General features: G+C 38.1%; 1 non-coding gene across 1 annotated transcript; it reads right to left on the bottom strand.

Annotated features, from left to right (window-relative positions):
- Nucleotides 1-20,638: 20,638 nt before the first annotated feature.
- On the bottom strand, nucleotides 20,639-20,712 carry TRNAK-UUU. Its single transcript has one exon. It is a non-coding gene; the product is annotated as a tRNA-Lys (tRNA).
- Between the last annotated feature and the right edge of the window lie 918 nt (nucleotides 20,713-21,630).

Below are 21,630 nucleotides of genomic sequence, written 5' to 3'. Positions count from 1 at the left end.
GTGCAAGTTTTGGTTGAATCGTGTTGCGTTCCTAGATCACGTGATTTCAAGTGAAGGAATCTCCGTGGACCCAGCCAAGATTGAAGTAGTGATCCATTGGCCAAGACTGACTACAGTGACAGAGATCATAAGTTTTTTGGGTTTAGCAGGCTATAAAGACGGTTTGTGGAAGGATTTTCAGCATTAGCATCGCCGTTAACTAGCCTGTTGAAGAAGGAAGAAAAGTTTGTGTGGATAGACAAGTGCAAGCGTAGTTTCCAAGAGCTTAAGCAGTAGTTGATTACTGCACCTGTGTTGACCATTCCATCTGGTCCTGGAGGATACGAGATCTACAATAATGCGTCATTCAGAGGATTGGGTTGCGTGCTGATGTAACATGGTAGGGTTGTTGCATACGCCTCCCGTTAGTTGAGATCTCATGAATAGAACTACCCGACACATGACTTGGAAGTCGCAGCAATCATTTTCGCTCTGAAGATTTGGAGACATTATTTGTGTAGAGAAAGATTCCAAATCTTCACTAACTATCAAAGTCTCAAGTACCTATTCTCTCAAAAGAAGTTAAATATGAAACATCATCGCTGGATGGAACTTCTGAAGGACTATGATTGTGATATTTTGTATCACCCTGAGAAAGCAAATAAGGTCGCCAACACTTTGAGTCGGAAGTCTTCAATCACACATATGCTGGTTAAGGATTGGAATTTACTCGAGAGAGCTTGAGATTTGGTTTTCAAATTCGAGGTAGGCCACCATTTGAATCTTATGGTCACCTTCATAATTGAGCCGAATATTCAGATCATGATCAAGGCACTTCAGCCAACAGACCTAGATGTTCAGAAGATTTTGCAAGAGGATATCAGTAAGAGAAATGCTTATTTTTAGATTTCTGAGGATGGAACACTGAGGTTCCAGGGACGATTGTGTGTACCTGACGATGCAGAACGTAGAGAGGAGATCTTATTAGAAGTTCATCGTAGTAGTTACAACATTCATCCTGGCAGTACGAAGATGTATCAGAATCTGCATCAACACTATTGGTGGTCTAGTATGAAGGCGGACATTGTCAAGTATGTTGCTAAGTGTCTAACGTGTCAGCAAGTGAAGACACATCATTGTAATCCGGGAGGGCTCCTACAACCTCTTGAAATTCTAGAGTGAAAATGGGAGTATATCACAATGGATTTTGTGACAGGCTTATCGAGGAGTCAGAGAGATAATGATTCCATTTAGGTAGTGGTCGACAGACTGACAAAGTTGGCTCATTTCATTATAGTACGGAAGGACCTTGATTTGGATAGGCACGCAGAGTTGTACGTGCGTCAAATTGTTCATCTGCGTGGAGTGCTGGTGACAATAACTTTAGATTGAGACCCGAGATTCACAGCTGCTTTTTGGAAGAGTTTGCAGGTTGTCTTAGGGACGAAGCTGCAGTACAGTACGGCAAATCATCCTCAGACGGATGGCTAGTCTGAGAGGACCATTTAAACCTTCGAAGACATGCTGCGAGATTGCGTGTTAGATTTCAAGGGAAGCTGGGAGGAATAGCTTCATCTTGTTGAGTTTGCCTACAACAAAAGCTACCAGCAGAGCATTCAGATGACTCTTTTCGAGGCATTGTATGGCAGAGCGTGTAGAACGTTAGTATGTTGGGATGAAGTCAGGGAAAGGAAGATCACATGCCTAGAGTTAGTCCAACAATCAGTGGAGGCAGTTGCTATCATCAGGAACAGATTAAAGACCGCCCAAAACGGCCAGAAAATGCTACGCAGATAAGTGTCAGAGACCATTAGAATTCCAAGTTGGTGATCACGTTTTTCTAAAGGTGTCACCGATGAGAGATACTTCACGCTTTGGCAAGAGGGGAAAGCTGAGTCCAAGGTACGTAGGTCCCTTTGAGATTCTAAAGAGAATTGGGATCCTAGCGTATCGTCTTGCATTATTGCTGAGACTGGCGCAAGTGCACAACGTCTTTCACATGTCGATGTTGAGGAAGTACGAGCGTGACCGGACCTATGTGCTTTATTTTAAGGAATTAGATGTGGATGAAAGGTGTGTTGTACGTGGAAAGCCCGGTTTAGATTGTGGATTGGAAATAAAAAATTCTACATACCAAGACAATCCTGTTGGTCAAAGTGGCCTGGCAACACCACAGCACTGAGGAACAACCTGGGAGAGTGAAGAGTCGATGAGACGATTGTACCCCCACATTTTTATTTAAAGAATTGTAATGGTTTAAATTTCGAGAACGAAATTTTTATAAGAGGGGAAGAGTTGTGACATCCTGAAAATTCAGTTATGTTTTCAATTGAATGAATCAGGCCAGGAATCGACTAAACTATCTGGGGAAATCATTAGGGATTTTAACGAAATAGACTTGAGAATTCGGCCAGGAATCGACTACTCGACCGTGGTCATCTGTAGAAATCATTATGGCACAGTAAAGATCGATTAGAGATCGGAGATAGGTTGATTCGACTGAGATGTGTGGCTAAAAGTAGGTGATTCCACTAAATTGCAAAATTATTGTCGATTGGCATTAGACCGATTTTTCTATCATTTTGGTACCCTATGTCCGTATTTGAAACCTCAAGATTTTCATGATCACTGAAAGTCGCCAAAGTGTCGAAGATGTACAATGTAACTCGAAACAAATTGATTACAAGTCAATTGCATCAAAAATTTCTAAAAGCTACCTGGTGGACTAGGTCACGCTAAAATCGCGCCAAATTGAAATTAACCACGAATTTGAATTTAATTTCAAAAATTGAAACTTTTACTATGTCACGAGTCATTTTAGGAACGTCGACTCATCCTCCAAAGATTTTTCTACAAACTGAGATTTTTGGCAAAAATAGGATATAAGGCTCGTTTTCGACTGGAAAATTTAGGGGACCATTTTTTATTGCATTTTTGGAATGCAAGTTGGTTCTACTAGCGAGAAAAAATGTTAATTTGATTGTGGACACCTTGGTTGGATTTTTTAACGACAAATTGAGCTAAATTTGGTGGGAATCGAAGGGGAATTTAATAGAATTGTTGTGTATTTGTGCAAAATTCGTAGCCCTTCGTCCCTCAGCATTTTGGACCTCTTCCAAGGCTTCCTAAGCAAACTTGTTGGTCTACTTTTGGCTGAGGAAGCCAGCCCATCCATGGTGGGGCCTCTTCAAGGAGACAAGAGGATAAAGGTGAAGCTTAGAGGGACCCTTAAGGCTTTTGGCTATCCCCTTCTTGTCCATTCGTTCGACCTTTCCATTTCTAGACCAGTGACCTCCCAAAATTTACGGGAAAATCGAGCATTAGCCCCCTTGCTGTCCGAGGCCGCCGCTTGTCGCACGCCTAAGCTCCCGGGCAAACCAGCCATTGCACCGCCTGTGTCCGAGCTCCTCTCACTGTGTTCCTCACTATTCGACCGCCGTAGCTCTGCCTGGAAGCCGCACCACCGCCATTCAGCCATTGCCTGCTGCCGGAGTAACCCGCCTGGCCTTTAGTCTATTAGCCTTACCGTTTCAGCCAAGCCGAGCAGCCCTTCGGTCCTTAGAGCACAAGCTGAACCAGCAAGGGTCTTGAAGCTTCGGGGCCCACTTTGGACCACTTTCGAGCGTCGCTTGGTGCCATCGCTTGAGTTTATCATTTATCTCCGTCTCGCGTCCTCGTGAACTCATTGGAATTCAAAACCGATGAGTTTACTCACTAAACTTTGCTTAGGGAGTTAATTATTCTTAAGGGTTGATTAGTTTAGGTTAATTAGGGATTATGTGATTAGTTAGAATGGATTAGCAATTTAGTTGTTTAATATTACATGTTAGGTGGTTGGAGTAGTGCAATTAGCAAGTGGATAAATTGTATTATTTATCTAGATATGTTCGAAATTTTCCGGACCTGTTTTGATATTTAATTAGGCTTTTTATGGCCTAAGTTTGTATTTTGGTATTTATTTAATTAATTTTGGTAATTATTTAATTAATTATTATTTTTCGAAAATTAGAGCAGGATAGCCGGTGACTAGAATTTCATGCTGATTACAATGGTGTGATTGATTTATTTAATTGAATCTTATATTGTGCTAATTGATTGGAATTTGTAATTTTGGGATTTTATCCCAAAATTGAGTATTTTCAATATTTAATCGGGAAACACTAGGCATAGGTTTACAATGCCAAAAATGTGTTTATGGACTATTAAATTGTGCAATTTTTTAAAAAGGAAAATATTGTATTTTGGCTAAAGTCGACCGTGTACCCACACACGATTATTTTTATCAGGAATGATGAAAATGGTAAAATTCTCAGTTGGTGAAAATAGTATACTATATCAGCTTATAGGCTATGATATATCAGCTTAAAGTTAGCAATATACTTTATCAGCTTAGAGTGAGTAGTATACCTTAGCAGCTTTTGGTGAGCATTATTAGTATACTATATCAGCCTTACGGGCCTTGATATATTAACTTAGCGCGAGCAGTATACATTATCAGCTTAGAGTGAACGATATTATTTATCAGCTTTGAGTGAGCAATATCAGTATATTATATCAGCTTAAGGGCCTTGATATATCAACTTAGAGTGAGTAGTATATTGTACTAGTTTCGATAAGCTATACCATCTATTGTCAACATAGGGTGAGTAATGTTTGAATTAATCGAATTGTGTGGATGGTATTGATGGTATGGAGTCGAATGAGTCGACCGATCGATGTTTGATGTGAATCGAATTGAAATGATTAGGTGATTTTATAAATTGTACTGACTTGCAGGAATGAATTGAGGCAAAGGTAAGTCCTTTGATTTGTGCTTGTGCTTAGGCAGCCCTTGGGGTGTATTTCCTTCCTTGTTGGAGTTTATAAGTCCCTAGATGGCTATACCTCCTGAGCATTTTGGCCAACCGAAGAAGGTCACCGAGCAAGTATCTTATATTTCGCTTCATGGGAACCTTGGGGGATGGGTCTATGAACTCAGAAGGTCCGTTGTCTGGATGGATGAGGGTTTATCCCATAAGGTGCCCCATCAATATAGATCATGGTACCGTCGTGAGTGAAATGGATAGAGAGAAGTTCCCATACCGAAATTTGAGGCCCCTATGTTGGTGCTGGAGGTTGCTTTTGGAAAAAGGCACGGCAAATCCTCCTGGCGGTTTAGTGGTGGACCCGAGTCTGACAGAGTACAAAGTAGTTATCCATGTGATGACCCTTTTCTCCCATATGATACTTGCACGTTTTATTAACGTCAAACCCAGGGAACTTTGGTTGATTATCCCTCAGGATTTCTCTCACCACAAGATGACTTTCAAGCATCATCGGAAGTAGCGAGACATGGGTCTAGGAAATTGAGTAAATTACCTTTGTGGGGCTTTTCCTTTATGATCAAAGTTTTGGGAAGAATCCCAACCTCCATAACAGATTTACAAGTAGGAGGATCATATATTCTTTGGGAGAAGGAATTCTTTATATAAGCAATTTCCACAACCGACTCTTTGTCTTTCTTCGGGGCATACCTATGATTCATGATCTCAACTATCCTTCCTTCTCGCCTGATCCCCTCAAGGTGTTCATCCAACTCCACTGATGCGGCAAAGTTAATACAAGTATGATTATACATCTTCTCGAAAAGGTCACGAAGCATTGCTTGAAGCAATAATTCCATAGCCTCTTTCTCAAACAAGGGTGGGATCACAAACACATGCAGTTCTAAGTTAATAAAGTGATTGTATGTATGAGGGGTACATGTGATATTTCAAAAATATCTTTCGAAATCATCCACGAAAATTTTTGAGACAAAGTGATGTCTCAACTAAGAAAGACATTCAATTATCAAGGCTAGCCTAGGACTTGCATAAATGCACTCACAAGCGTCGCAAGCATTCTAAATACAATTCAAACCATGACTTTCACAATTATCAAATCAGGATTTAAGAAAAATTTTAAAACTATTTCGGATTAAGGAATATTTAGGCTATGGAAAACATTCAATTGCAAGGCTAACTCGGGGCTCACATAAATGCACTCAAAAGCGTCGCAAACATTTTGAATATGGTCCGAACCACGACTCTTCCTTAAGCCAAATCGAGCTTCGAAGAACACTTTCTTAGTAAATGGTTTTCAAAAACATCATATGTACCAAAGTATTTTTGAATTTGATTTAAAAAGAAAACTTGTTAAAAATCATTTGACAATGGATATCGAGGCGTTTAAATCAACTTGCATGAAGATGGAATGACCTAGGTTCATGCATAAACTAACTTAGGAAGTTTACCTAAACAATCACACTCAAGTTCATATCTAGAAATTTCATAATAGGGATGTAAAAAACAGTAAAATTGAGTAAAGCCTAATAACAATTTGGCAATGACAAAATTCCTTAACATGCATGACATGATAACGAACAACTTTTTTGAAGAAATTTTTCCTAAATGGGTTATACATGATTTTACAAAAATAAAAAAACAAGCAATAGAATGTAAAAAATTGTCAAAACAATAGGACATTCAGTGAATATCGCAAGGATTTGTCCTATCAAAACAGGTCTAAAAATGACCCTATTTTTGCATAACATAGCCAACATAATGATAAACAAGTATTATTAAGAGATCAAGTGCATAATCCTTATAGAAAAAATAAACCAAAAATGTTAAAGGTTTGTCCAAACAAAGGTTAGAACATGGATCCGAATTTGATCCCATATCTAAATTCTGATCTAGTACTATTGACACCTAAATTTTGACAATCCAGTCTTTGATTTATTGCATAAAAATTAGGGATTAATTTTATCCCCTAAATAAATAAATAAAATAAAAATTGCATCAGAGCAAATAAAAAATAAAAAAAATCAATCTGATTGATTATGCATGGAAGGTGGGGATTCTAACTAACTATTCCTACTTTGACAAATATTCAACTCTGTGAATAGAAAGTCAAAATGGAAACCAAACCCAAAATCAGTGAGAATAACGGCTAAATTGATAAATGGAAGGGAAAGTATTGAGGAGTGATACTTATCAAGTGAGTTGTTTGCAAAATCAAGAATGAACTTGGATGCGTTTTTGGTAATGTGAGTGAAAAGAAGTGCTAATTTGCGGTGGCAAATCGGAGCTAAAATCCATTAATCCCCACAATCAAGGAAGCGTAGCTTTGAACTTTCTAAAGGTAAGTAGAGGTTTTCTCTATAAGGAGAACCACTATTTTCGTGACCGAGGGGAGGAGCGAATGCAGAAGAAATCGAGAGAGAAAAAACTTGTTTTCATTTCTTCCATTGAGCCCATTTTCCTTCGGTTTCTCTTGAAGAATAATAAGTCAAAAAAGAAGGAAAAGTTACGTCTACGGAAGGGAAACAACAGAGACAGAGTACAGAGACAGAGAAGGACGTGTGGCAGAGAGAGAGAGAAAAAAAAAAAAAAAAAAAAGAAGAAAGGGGCTGCTTCGTCTTCTCCGCGGAGTGCTCGACCTCCGCTGCTCACCAGATCTCCACCATCACTGCTCCGCTTTGCCCGATGCCAGAAGCCTCCGCTCCTCCGCTTGCCTACCATCACCATTGCTTTGTCAACAAATTGCCAACCACCGCACCTTTGTTGCCGTCCGCCTCTCGCGACGCCACTGAGCTCGTCACCGCTGCAACCCACAAGCACCAGTAGCGGCCCCCTGCAACCCAATGCTGGCAGTCGAGTCACCGGTCACCGCCGCTTCAAGCCACCCTCAGCCGATCTCCGAGCACCACTGCCCGCGCCATCTCCGCTGCCACTGCACCTTTGCCCTTTGCTCAAGCACCCGCAACAACCCGCCCGCCGGTCACAGCACTTCTGCCCACACCTCCGCTTCTGCAGACGTCGCTTGCCTCCGCCTGTACCTCCGTTCGAGCCCCACTTAGCCACCGCGCCACCTCTGACACGCCTAAAACAGCGAAGCCGAGCGCCCCCGAACTCCGACGATGGTGCCTCCATAGCTACGAGCACCCGAGCGCTTCCGCCGCCACCGAATGTCGCACTTGCCCCTGCTCGCCTGGTGGCCGAAACCCGCCACTCTTGACCTCGCTGACACCGCGTTACCGCACCGCCTCCACTTGCGATCCGCTTCCTCATCGACATTGTTGTCCTCCTTGAGCCCCTCCATGGGTAGTTTAGTTTTATTTATTTATTTATTTATTTTATTTTATAGCACTTTTAAGTTATTTAAATTGTAATATTGGATGTCGATATTCATTTCATAAATCTTGTAAGCATTATCCACAGGGGTTTTGCCCAAAATTATTGTAATTATTAATTTGATCCGTAAGACGTCGGATCAATTTTATAATTATATTAATTTTGGGGCATTTTGATAGTATTTTAATTTTTAAATCATTATAATTATTAATTTGTTCCATAAGATTGCGGATCAAATTTTTAATTATTTTGAACTTTATTATATGTTGTGATCTTTAGGGTTAAAATAGTCATTAATTTAATCCGTGAGATAACGGACTATTTTTTTCGATTATTTTAATCCTTTATTTTATGAATTTCTTGATTAGTTTAGATATAATGTTTATTTGATAATTGCTTGTCTTGAAAAACGTTGAAAAATATAATTAAAAAAATCAAAAATCTTGTATTGCATTAGATTGCATGTTAGGATAAATAGGACTCCATTATTTAAATTGAATAGAAAAAAAAATAGTTTTCTAAGATAGGATAGGGTTTAATTCAAATTAGTCCCTAAAATAAATTAGAAAATTATTCATTTTCGATAGTTTAATTAGGGTTTTTATTAATTCTGAATTTTAATAAAAAATATATAAAAATTAGGTGGATGTCAAATTGTTTGCATAATAGGTTCATTCAATTGCTTATTAGTAAAATTAGGTCACATAGTTTAAGTGCATGTTACGTGGTAAAATTCTGATTTCAAGATAAAAATAAAAAACAAAAAAAATAATTGCTGGTTTTGTGTGTTTATTTTTTGGTACAATTTATTTAATTCATTGAGTATTTAATAATTATTGAGCATCCGTGTGATCACCTCATTACATGATAGTAATTTAGATTAAAATTAATCCAAGCTACCTGCAAAAACATTTTTGAAAAAAAAAATGATACCGAAAGGGCATTAGAGAAGTCTAGTGTAACCAAGTTCTCGTACCCAAAGTCTCTGGTTTGTAAGAGTAAAATAATTCTCTCATTATTTTACTTAGGTATCTAATCAACCTACCATAAATTGATTAGTGGCGACTCCTAAATAAAATTTATTCGCATGTTAAAAAACAGAAACCTAAGTCGCGAATTGATATGGGCTTGGGAGAGCTCGAGCTAAGTTTGAAATTTAGTAGTCTATTAACCTAAATCCTAGGTAGTGCACTCGAAATTTAGGTCGTGACAAGTATAAAAAAGAAAAATGCAAAGTGGTCCAAACAATGAATGACCTATGTGAAACTCATGGCATTGTAAACCTCTAAGTGTATCTTATAACTTCCTAAAAATAATCTACTCCAAACTAAGTCAATTTGATACCCTAAAATCGAGATCTCTAAAGGTGCACGTGTTAGTAACTTTAAAAAAAAAACACACACACACACACAAACATGCATTAGAAAACCTCAAAATCATTCAAATAATGCATAAACGGCATGAAGGAATCACATGGAACTTAGGATTGGATGCAATGGAAAATTTTGATAATCATCTAATCTTAAATTAGCATACAAAAATGTCATACAATTCAATGACATTATGAAACGATTCAAGATCCCTAATGATATGCTTGGGACTCATAAATGCGATGAACACTTTTATGACACAAATTTAACATGCGAAATGATGCTCAAATGATATAGCCTAAACATGTATGCAAACCTTACAACATGCAGTTCAATTGTCATGAAGGCATAATAGCAAGATTTAGACTCTATATGACTTAAACAAACATGACAATGTGTATATACAATCAGGTTTCATTTCAGCATTAACTCCACAAAATAGGCTTGATTTTAGCTATCTCGAGACATAAAAAATCCAATGAAAAATCCCACATATAGAACACATAATGAGGAATATTTTTTTTGTTTAGAGTTTGAAACCTAATTATAATCACATGAAGCATAGTAAAAATGGCAAAACAAAGGTGTATATTTAAGTTTTATATTGCTATGGCACCTTTTCACATTAACTCATTCAATTGACACACTAGACAACATCAAAACTTTGCAAATTATGCATCAATTGAATACATATAGCATGTATTTCATCTTTAATGAAGGATTTGAGACCAAACAAACTCATTTATAGACTCAATTTCACTAAAACACAATTCAGAATAGTGTGATTTTGACCTAGAATCACATCCAAAAATTCCGACGAAATTATAAGGTATTCTCCACACAATTATGAGCAACTTTCATTGAGAAAGTCCCTCCATAAATCAACATAGAGATCAGTACAAAAATGAAAAAAATCAGAAATCAACATAGTGCAAATTGACCTAAGCTCATATCTGAGTGGTTTTGACCTGGTTAATGAAGGAAAGTTCCTCCAAAAATCAACATAGAAAATTGCACAAAAATAGAAAAGACAAAAGGCTGAATAATAACAAAATGAAAACTAACTTAAATTTTTGCAGAATTGCTCATTTTTTGAAGGTCAAACAACACTCGATTGGCGCATGTGACCTATCGATTCGAAGCTAGTGATGTGTATTTTGAAAGTCTACAAGGACCTGAGTTGAAATAAGGTCATTTCAGACCTCATTTTGACCAAACCATCATATCAATCCTATAGCTACAAAATTGCAAATTCAAGCTAAATCAACTACAACCGTTCAAGTACATTCAAGAACATTCATTCACAATCGAGTTTCAACAACTAATCAAAAATCATTTAAGCATAACACATATCCCTGATATTAAACGCAAGCCTCGGCAGATTCGGCTAGACCAGTTTTCGATTCACTAGCAAGAAGATCTTGACCACCAGCAATGAATTAGTGATTGATTCAATAGATCCTAATCAAGACCAAGTCAAACATCATCTAAAGGCTTGATTGGGAGTGAGCGATGCTTCCAAGAACCTCTGATGATGGCTAGTTTAGCTTAGGGATAGATCCGGTCCTATTCGGACCGGCTTTTGACCACCGATAAGAAAACAAATCATTGGAGGTATTTCGCCAATTGATCCGCCAATCGATTTGCCAATCCCCGACCATAGCTAAGTCGAGGAATCTTCAAGGATTCGATCGGTAATGATCATATTTGCCTAGGACCGTCGCCAATTTAATTGATCTAGCTAACTGAAGCCGAAACCATCAGCTTTTGGATCAATCGGAGAAGCAAAGCCAGGCATGAATGCTAGATGGCCACGAAGCTCCAACGAACAATAGCAAGGATGGAGGGAGGTTTCAGATGTTGATCGGCCACTAGGCGCAGCAGAGGGGGACCGATCCGCGAGCAAAGAAGATAGGGAGAGGAACGAGAGTTTTTTTTTTTGAGCCAAAATAGAGAGGAGAGAAAGAGTGGATCTAAGGAGAGAGAATGTATATTGTGCAAGTGAGCCTCCCTTGAAAAATGGAGGAAAATGGGTATATATACCGTTTCAAAATCGAGCAATTTTGGCCGTCGATTCGATCCAACGATCGAAATTTTGATCTAATGGTTAAAATTTGATTTTAAAGGCTACTGTTGACACTTGATTTTTAGTCAATGTGTCATTAAAATGTAACAAAATCGAGATTTGGGCTTCTAATTGTGACGGAGCCCCATCTCTTGACCAAAAAGTGTCATTTTTCATTTCTTTCTTTTGTACTATCACTTTTAAGTAATTTCTAGCTCATTTTCAAGAAAAATCCAAAAAGATCAAATGGTTGACTTTCGGGTGACTTATTGGTCAAATGGTTGACCAATAAGTCAACCCGGGTCAAAAATTGATTTTTTTACCCAAAAAATCTCATTTAGCTTTACTTTCACTTTTATTAAATGAATTTCTTGAAAATTAAAAAATATGACAAAAAAATCAACCTTTTAGTATGGTTAAACCATTAACAAAAAAAAATCAAAATAAAAAATAAAAAAATTAAAACACACAAATATATTTCTTTTAATGCTAATTTGGCTTTTGTGTCAAAAATTTCACAAAATTCGATTAGGAACCTTGATTTTTGAATTTTTTTAAATTTTTGGTTCTACATCGACCAAAAATAAAATTACTTTTATTCTAGTCTTAATTAGGAGTAGTTCTTTATTTAACATTTGCTTTAGGGATTATCCGAAATCTGCTTAAGTATTTAATTTCGCAATTTATCAAATCAAAATACGAATTGCCATTTTGAGCCTTCATTAGGGGACCAAAATTGATGATTCATAGCTTGCGAATGGACAATTGTTTCTCACTCATTTCCTTAAGATAAGTCTAAATTTGAAATCGATTTTGTGAAATTTATACTAAAACTAATCAATTTGAAGAATTTTATCCTCCTAGGCAATAGAAAATCAAGCAATTAAGCTTCAATCGACAAAATTCAAATTGACTCATTCATCGTTATAGTTTAACTTCATGAATATAGATCAAATTTTAATATTAGGCCTAGATGTATTTTTTACCTAAGCTCGAGCGCTTCAATTCAAGGTCAATTTGAAAAGTCAATTTGAATATGATAAGTGATCTTACATATGGGTAACTCATTAGATATGACAATTATGACACTAATTGAGTTCAATTTTAGTTAATTTGTAATTTTGCCCATTGAATTGAAAACTTTACAATTTTAGCCCTTTAGGCCCAATTCAAAGCACCTATCATTTCGACTCGTTGTCTTTCATGATAATCATTTAATTAGGTCAATAAAAGACCCCTAGATCCTGTTCATAAGGTTTGATTAGCTTAATTGCATCTTAATTGGCCAATTTCTTCTTTAAAAAATGATAAAATTCATTTTCAATTTGGTCATTTAGGGACTAAATTGCATACATTTTAGAACCATAGGGGTCTCAAGTGGACAAAATAGCCAAAACTAACCAAACCGGTCAAGAACCGATCAAAATCCGACCAAATGGGCCGAATTGGTCTGATCGACCATCGATGGGACTAGTCGGTTCAAGCTCTTGTAGGAAGGTTCTTGGCCTCTGACAACCGGTTCTAGAGCCCTCTCAATGTCAATTTCACTTCTGCACCTTCAATTTCCCAAATTTTATAAATTGTTCGTCAAATTTCGTCAAATTGCAAATTAACCCCTAATTGAATATTTTGACTCAATTCCCGATTTTGGCTTGGTTTTTTGCAAATCAAACCCACCATATCAATTACCCAACACCTCAAAATTATAATGGAGCCTTTGAAATTGATTTGACGGTCGAAATCGCTTAATGTGAGGAGTATATAAATGAAATGTTCATCCATTTTCAAAGGGGGCTCATTTGGCACAAAACCTATTCTCTCTCTCTCTCTCTCTCTCTCTCTCCTCTCTCTCTCCTCTCTCTATTTTTCCCACCTAAACCAATCCCTCTCTCTCTCTCCCATTCCTTGCGAACCAAAGCGGTTCATCATCGATTTAGGCTCGCCGGCCTCACGCTGACGATTTGCTAGCTGCGGCTCAATCCCGCGGCCATCTCCTTCTCCTTGCTAATCTATTTGTAGCTAAAGATTGACTAGGTTTTGATCAGGAGTTATCCGATCGACCTAGCTCCCCTCTCGGCATCGATAGCCGATCCAACTTGGATCGGTGGTTCCGGCAACCTAGCTAGAGGTTAACGGACATTCTGAGATCCTAAGCGATTTAGTTCTGATCCTCAACAGTCTGTGGAGATTCAAAAGTGTTCTAGTGTTTTGATCCGATTGATCGCGATAAAAACCGACGAAAATCGCGACAAAGGTAACTATTCGAAACTCAAATCTGATGAAGCAAGATCGAGTTAGTCAATCAAGGCTAGGATTCAAGATTAAGAACTTTTACATGCTTAAAATCAATGATCATAAATGCTGCAGTAATTTGTTCATGATCGTGTTCTTGAGTCTATTCTAGATTTTTGTATGTTTGTATCTAGGTTATTGTTTTTACCAAAACGAGATCCTAAATAACCTTATTTCAACTCAAGTCCTCTTAAGATTAGATAATAGACATCCTGAGCTTCAAAATGATAGGTCGCATGCCCCAATCGAGTGTCATTTAACTCTCAAAAAATACCTTCAAAGATGAGCAATTCTACAGTATTTTGGGTTTTTTTTCACTTTTATTTTGTTCCGCCTTCCATCTTTGCTATTTTTGTGCTGACTTTCGTGGTCATTTTTTGACAAAATTTTTTTGTGAGTTTTGTTCCAAATCATTTTTTGAATATTTTGCAACTTTTTTTATGATTTTGGATGTGTTTAACTAGGTCAAATCTACTCAAATCCAAGTCTAGGTCAATTTATTCCATATTGATATCTGATTTTGCAATTTTTGTATTGATTTTTTTGTTGAATTCTAGAATAACTTTCATTCATGAAAGTTGCTCATATTAGTGTTGTGCATGTCCTGTATTTTTTTTTCCAAAATTTTAGACATATTTTAGCTAGGTCAAAATCACTTAGATCTAAACATAAGACAATCTATCCCGCACTGGTCTGAAATTTGTTTTGATGAAATTGAGTCCATAAATGCACATATTTTGTCATGACCTCAACTCCATTTCCAGGGTCACGGCGACAAGAGTAATTTTCGCCACGTCCCAGGCTCATTGGTGTCTTGATTCTTTTTATCTTGTTATCATGCACATGCATAAATGTGAATAAACAACTCCTCATAAAACCAATAGCTGGAAGATTGGGACATACATCACACAAAACACACTGATTAATATTATAATAAGACTTTCACAAGCCCTTTCTCTACGAGCCCTCTTTTCTTTTTACATCACAGTACAAGTCCTTACATAGGCCAAGGGAAATCCTATCTCTTTTAGCGTAACTGCAGCTCCCAAAACTGACGTGAGTTTTTAGGAAACTCAATAAGTAAAATTCCTAGTTCTCTACTAGGAAAGCATCTCATCATTAAAGCTTAACAAGTACAACACTAGCAAACGGTGTCGATGACAGATCAATTAAGCTATTTTATGAAACAAGCTTATCAACATCACATAGTAACATATTCAATAAGTTCATTAACCATATAAATGGATTTCCCATACTTTCAAGGGCTTTCAGCCTAAGGCTGGGTATCCAGCCTCAAGCTAGGCATCCCATACTCTCATGGGCTTCTTGGCTCAACCAGGGCATCACGTTCAATGAATGAGGCATCGCCGCCAATGCTATGTGATGACAGACACTTTTTCCTCTTTAAGTGCACACACACACAAGTGCGTCACACAAATCGGTTCTTATCTTTTCTCTTAGTCAACACTTGTATGGCTCGAAGGCGAGCTCATTCATTCGTGTGTATCTCATGAATTCTTATACTTCACTAATGCATATGTTGGGAATGATCTTTGATCCATAACTTCAATAAATCACTTAGTACCAATCCCCGCACCAGACAAGGCTTGAAAACGGTATGCCTCAATATCAATCCAAGACCTCAAGGCTTGGGTACACCTCACTTTAGTGATGATCCCAACCTTGACGGATCTCTGCTCCATCCCAATGTGAATACACATGTATCAAGAATGACCCTCCGCTTGCGGTTTCATTCAATATCAAGCACAAAGTCCCCATGTCCACTTGAACTATGGAGATTGGCATACTTGGTGCCTTACCAAGACCTCGTGGATTTAGGAGATCCCCATACCAATCAAGGCAAAAGATCGACATGCCTCAATGTCAACTTAGGACCTTGCGGCCTTAAGCGATTCCTGCACCAAGTGAGACTTGGACCCGGTGTCCTATTTATGTCAAAACCAATGCTTTATGGCTTGGGCGACTTTGTCTTATGATGAACTCAACCTGAACGAACCTCGGCTCCATTCCGGACATGAATAACTCAAGCGCACATTCAAGCACAAACATGAGCAAGACTATATAAAAGATCTAACATCCTTCCACAGCTTGATGGGTGAGCACCTAACTAGGCTTGATAATGGAGACTACCACCCTAGAGGAGACATAGATCTTACTTACCTTGGCAAACCTTAAAGAGCAACTTAGATTAGCTTGAGGGATTGAGGATACAAGGCCAAGAGAAGGGAGAAGGATGGGGGCATCCAAGGAGGAGGAATGAGGAAATGAGACGCAAGGTGAAGAAATGAAGAGGGCTCCTCCTATTTAAAGCCTATTGGTGCCATCATTACTAAGCCAAGCAATCCAATTTTAAGTTTCCAAATGTCCCGCTAGAATACTTAGGTGGCAAGCCTAAGTTGCAAGGTGTCAAGCCTATTTAAAAATGTGGCACACCTAATGGCCAAATGTAATGATTGAAAGCTTACTTGTTTCATTCCTATTGGACCATTTATACAATGCCATGATGACTTGGCCTACTTGTTCCCTAAGGAAAATCTTATGGTAATGATGATCATACCTTTCATGAACACCTAAGCTTATGAATCACCAACTTCTTCTCCAAGGCAAATGTCAAGCCATCATTACCAAATCTTCGGATGGACACCCAGGCGGGATGACTCATCCTTGCATTTAATGAGGTGTTCTAGAATCTCTTGATCGTTCCATTTGTCTTAGAGTAACTTAGTTAATTCCCAAGGTGAATTTTTGGTAATCATTACCAAATCTAGGAATATCTATCAAAAGTGGTGAGTCATCCTTCTCTTTAAATGAGGGAATTCTAGAATTTTCTTATGTTTTGTCATTTTCTTCATCAAGAAGGTAGTCTAGAGAATTCTATCATCCCAGTTGGTTTTGGGGCCAAAGAAGTGATCATTAGGTACACCTCAAAAAACCGAATCACGTACACTTGAGGTTTGGCCATTACATCCCATATTCACCCAATCATTTCTTTGGACGGTCGGTCGGCCAATAGGGTTGATTGTCCTTTGATCAGTTTGAGATCAATCCTAAGGCTACCCATGGCCTAGCATAAAGCCAAGGCACTCATAAACCTTAGAATTAGTGACGAAATAGTTGGGTATATTCCTGGGCTCATTCCAGTTGGCATCCAATCCACCAGTAGAGTTTATGGTCGGTGCATTACCGATCCATGATTGGACATCACCAATTCGAGATTCTTTTCCAATCACTAAGAATTAAATAGGGAATGATGCATTTTTGGTTGGAAGAAAGTCACATTTGGTCAATTTGTATCATCCATGTATCGATGAATAACCGAGCAGAATCACCCGCGACCAAAAACTGCGACCGATCAGATCGACCCATGACCATCCACAAATCCAAAACCATCCCATGATCAATTCTCGTGATCAAAAAGTCATCTTATGAGCTGATGATCCTATCCCATAAGTATGGTTAGTAAAAAATTCACGGTCGACACCTTCACCAATTCATGACCAGTCGGTCGGTTAGATCATGACTAATCCGTGATTCCTTGCCAATCGAACCGATCGATCCATGGCCAATGGCCCATGATAAATCATTTTAGGACCTTATGGCCAATCCTTACGGGGTCGGAATCAATGATGTTACATATTTGGTCTCAAATCATTCATGAGAGTTGAAATACATAATACATATGTTCAATTGATGCATGTTTTGGAAGATCTTTATGTTAGCAAAGTGAGTCAATTGCATGCATTAGAGTAAAAGGCACTACAACAACATGAGATGGGCATATAGTTTGTCAATTCTATCATTTTTGCCACGACTCATATAATCTTAATTAAGTTTGAAACTCTTAATGCGAAATCTTCATCATCGCATGCTCTGTATGTTAGATTTTTAGTAAGGTTTATGCATGTTTTGAGGATTGTTGAATTCATGCTCATTCTATAAATTTAATACTGAAATGAAACCTTGTCATATGTGCACATTTCCATGCTCGTTTGAGTCAGCTAGAGACCAAATCTTACAATCACGCCTTCTTGATGATTGAACTGCATGTTGCAGAGTTTGTATACATGTTTAGGTCACGCCTCCTTTCGGTATCATCTTACACATTAAATTTGTCTCACAAAAGTGTTCTTCACACTTAGGATTCCCAAGCATAGCATTAGGAATCATGACTTATTTCATAATAGTTATTTAAATTGTATAACATTTTACATGCTGACTTAGGATTAGATGACTATCTAAACTTTCCTTCGCATCTAATCCTAAGTCTCATATGATTTCTTCATGTTGTGTGTGCATTCTTTGAATGATTTTGAGGTTTTATAATAAATGTTTGTGTTTTGTTTCATTAATTACTGATGCGTATACTTTTAGAGATCTCAATCTTAAGATACCAAATTGACCTAGTTTGGACTCGAGCACTCCTAAGAGGATGTGAGGCACACTTAGAGGTTTCTGATACTTCTAATTTCATGTAGATTGCTCATCATTTAGACCACTTTTCCATTTTTTAAAAACTAGATCGGAATCTGGACAAGGGATCAAATTCAAACCCTTGTCATAACCCTTGTTTAGATAGATCTTTGATATTTTTTCTTTTTTTTTCTATTTGAAATCTATACTTGGCCTCTAATGAAACTTGATTGTCATAATGTTGGCTATGTTGTGTGTAAATTTGATGATTTTTAGACATGTTTCAATAGGACAAATCCTCGCGACATTAGCTGAATGTCTTATTGTTTTGAAAAATTTATGATGTGTTGTTGCTTATTGTTTGATTTTTGTAAAATCATGTGTAGATTTTTTTAAGAAATTTTTTTTTCATGAAAGTTGTTCATCATCATGTCATGTATGTTAGGGAATTTTTTTTCATTGCCAAATTAGCACTAGGTATTGCTTAATTTTGTTGTCCTTACACACTCATTCTGAAATTTCCTGATATAAACATGATTGTGATTATTTAATTATACCTTTTAGGTTAGTTTGTGCATAAAATTAGGCTATGTCACCTTCATGGAAATTTTTCTAAATGCTTCGATCTTTGTTGTTAAACAATTGGCATTTTCAAAATTGCATCTTTAAAAAAATACTTTGGTACATGTGATGTTTCCCAAAACCAATTTCTAAGAAATTCTTTTCCAAAGCTCGATTTGGCTTAAGGAAAATTCATGGTTTGGACCACATTCAAAATGTTTGCAACGCTTGTGAGTGCATTTATGCGAGCCGCGAGCTAGCCTTGGCAATTGAATGTGCTACATATGTTTTTGAAATATCACATGTCCCCCCCCCCCATACATATAATCCCATCATGCATAAAAAAATTGCCTGTCTTTGTGATTGGCGCATACCCTTGGTAATAAATGACCTACCAATGGTTCACTCTCTTGCTTAATCGGTTGAGAAATAATGTACAAAAAATCTGCATGCATGTTTAAATTTTTGCAATGCATGCGACTTTTAGATGAATGGTAAAGTCGATGCATGATATTGAGGGAAACCCCTGGGAACACATAGATCGCTTGATTAGGAGACTTATAAGCGTTACTAGCCATGTGAGAACACAATTGGTCAACAATTACTATAAGTCACAAAAATGGATTGGGTAGGTGTCTTAGTGGTACCCTCGCATGAAAATTTGACTTTTGTATTGAACTTTCATTAAATGATTGATCTTAACATGATGTCATGTTTTTCATTGTTTTGATATGTATGTTTATTTCTTTCCATTGTATGCACCTAATTATAGGTTTAGATGAGGTTTAGATTAGGACCCCAAAGATGGAGAAAGCATGAAAGGATGAAGTGATGACATCCTTATGGGCAAAGCATACTATCAAGAGGGCTACCGTGGTAAAGGTACCCTTAAATCCAATAACCACACCTGATCTCTTCTCCCAAAGTGTGTCGCCTATGTGGATATAGATCGCGATACTTCGCTGTCTCTCGAGATACGAGCTTGAGAGAGTTCGCAATCTCGTGAAGAGAACTCATGAAATGCTTGATTTGAAAGATGAGATAATACATTTTTTGGAACATGAGCCGTGAGGGAACTCTTGTGATCAAGTACCCATAAATTCAGACTTTCCCCATTTTCTCTCCTCTTGATGGTGAGGGATCGAGGGGTGGTGAGATTGGGTCGCTACAAGCTTAGTGACTCCGCTAGGGACTGATTACTAGATTAAGAAGACTTGAAGCCGTTTAAAATGATTGTTGTGCTTTAACTAACATGTCTTGTGTAGGATCGCCTACATGTCAAAAGTCGCGTGGAAAATCAGGTTAGTCACTAACCTCGTGTTAAATGATCTTGTAGGTGGGAGTTAGAAGGGGACGCGTGCTTGTAAACCCTTTGTTTTGCAGGTGGTGTGAGGATGTATGAATGTATGAGAATTTATATTGAATTGATGGATGTTTAAATGTAAATGCATGTTTACAAGCTTTAGCACGACACTAATGCATAGGTCTTTTTTAGGGCCTTTTAATCATGATGCATCATGAACGTGCCAATATGTGATCGGGGTGAGTGGTGGTTAGATATAGGGGCAGCTTTGTCGGCTTGGATTGGAAGGAAGGGCTTTGCTTTCCAATCGCTTTTTGAGGCCGGTTAGGATGAGCATGGGCAAGTTCGAGATTTTCTATCGCTTTTGGCTTGGAGCGACTCACCCCCTTTGTCACTTAAAGGGCAAAGTCACTAAAGTGAGTCTAAAGGCCAAAGAGTGATCTTTGAACACTACTACGCATCACCTACTATAGTAAGGTAGGTTTAGGTATAGCAGGACTTGAACCTGCGACCATTAGGTTAAAAGCCTAATGCTCTACCAATTGAGCTATACAATCCAAAAATTGCGTACTAGTAAAAAAGGAAAGGATTGGTGCAAAAAAGAAAAGAGGGCGACCCCTCTTCTTCTCATCATATTAAGAGGGTGCGGCTCTATATGAGGCTCGTACTGTAGAGCAAGCGAAGGAAAAAAACTACAGGGCGTGCATTATCACTCCCATAAGGAAAGGGCCTAGCTAACGCACCCCAACTTGAAAACTCAAGGAAAACCTTGATCGATATGAGAAGCGCTCAAGCACCCAACCTATACAAGGGGCTTAGGCTCGAAAGCCAGCCTTACTCAACAAGCACATTTCTTAAGTTCAGTGCTTGCTTACATTCATTGAAGATTCTATCCACAAAAGAAGGTCAATGGGGGAGACTCAAGTTGCTCTCACTGACACCATCTACGAGAAGGTGAGGTTGTCTTTCTTTCTAGCCGCCATACGGTTCAACTTAAAGCCTTAAAGACAGATAAAGAGAGGAGCAGTTATCTATGTAATTACGGTCTTTGTTTTGTTGGTCGTTCTTCCGGTTGAGCATTCTCTTTTCTTTGTCCAATTCCATCTTACCAAAGAAGACTAACTCCTTACAACCTGCGAAGGATTGTGAGGTTGGACCAGGTACGAAGAATGAATATCTATCTGTGCACGGAAGTTGCTGGCTGATGGCCACTCAACTGTTTGAGTGCAATGCAATGGTGGTTGGTTCCAATTCGACAAGTGTAGAATGCCGGGTCGAAGGTCCAATACAGTAGATAGCATGCCTGTTCGATTTTGGCTCCCAAGCGAGAATGATAAATAGGTGATGCACCATCCTTGCTGCTATGTATGTTGACCTTGACTTGACAAATTCATCCAATTGAACCCACACTTAAAGAGGACCACAAGCTCAGGGCTTGATGAAAGAGAAAGTATCGGCATTAAGAAACTTCTTGGG

The sequence above is a fragment of the Eucalyptus grandis genome, chromosome 8 (genome assembly GCF_016545825.1).
Source record: "Eucalyptus grandis isolate ANBG69807.140 chromosome 8, ASM1654582v1, whole genome shotgun sequence".
NCBI classification, from domain to species: domain Eukaryota; kingdom Viridiplantae; phylum Streptophyta; class Magnoliopsida; order Myrtales; family Myrtaceae; genus Eucalyptus; species Eucalyptus grandis.
This window is presented reverse-complemented; position numbering and strand designations above follow the sequence as displayed.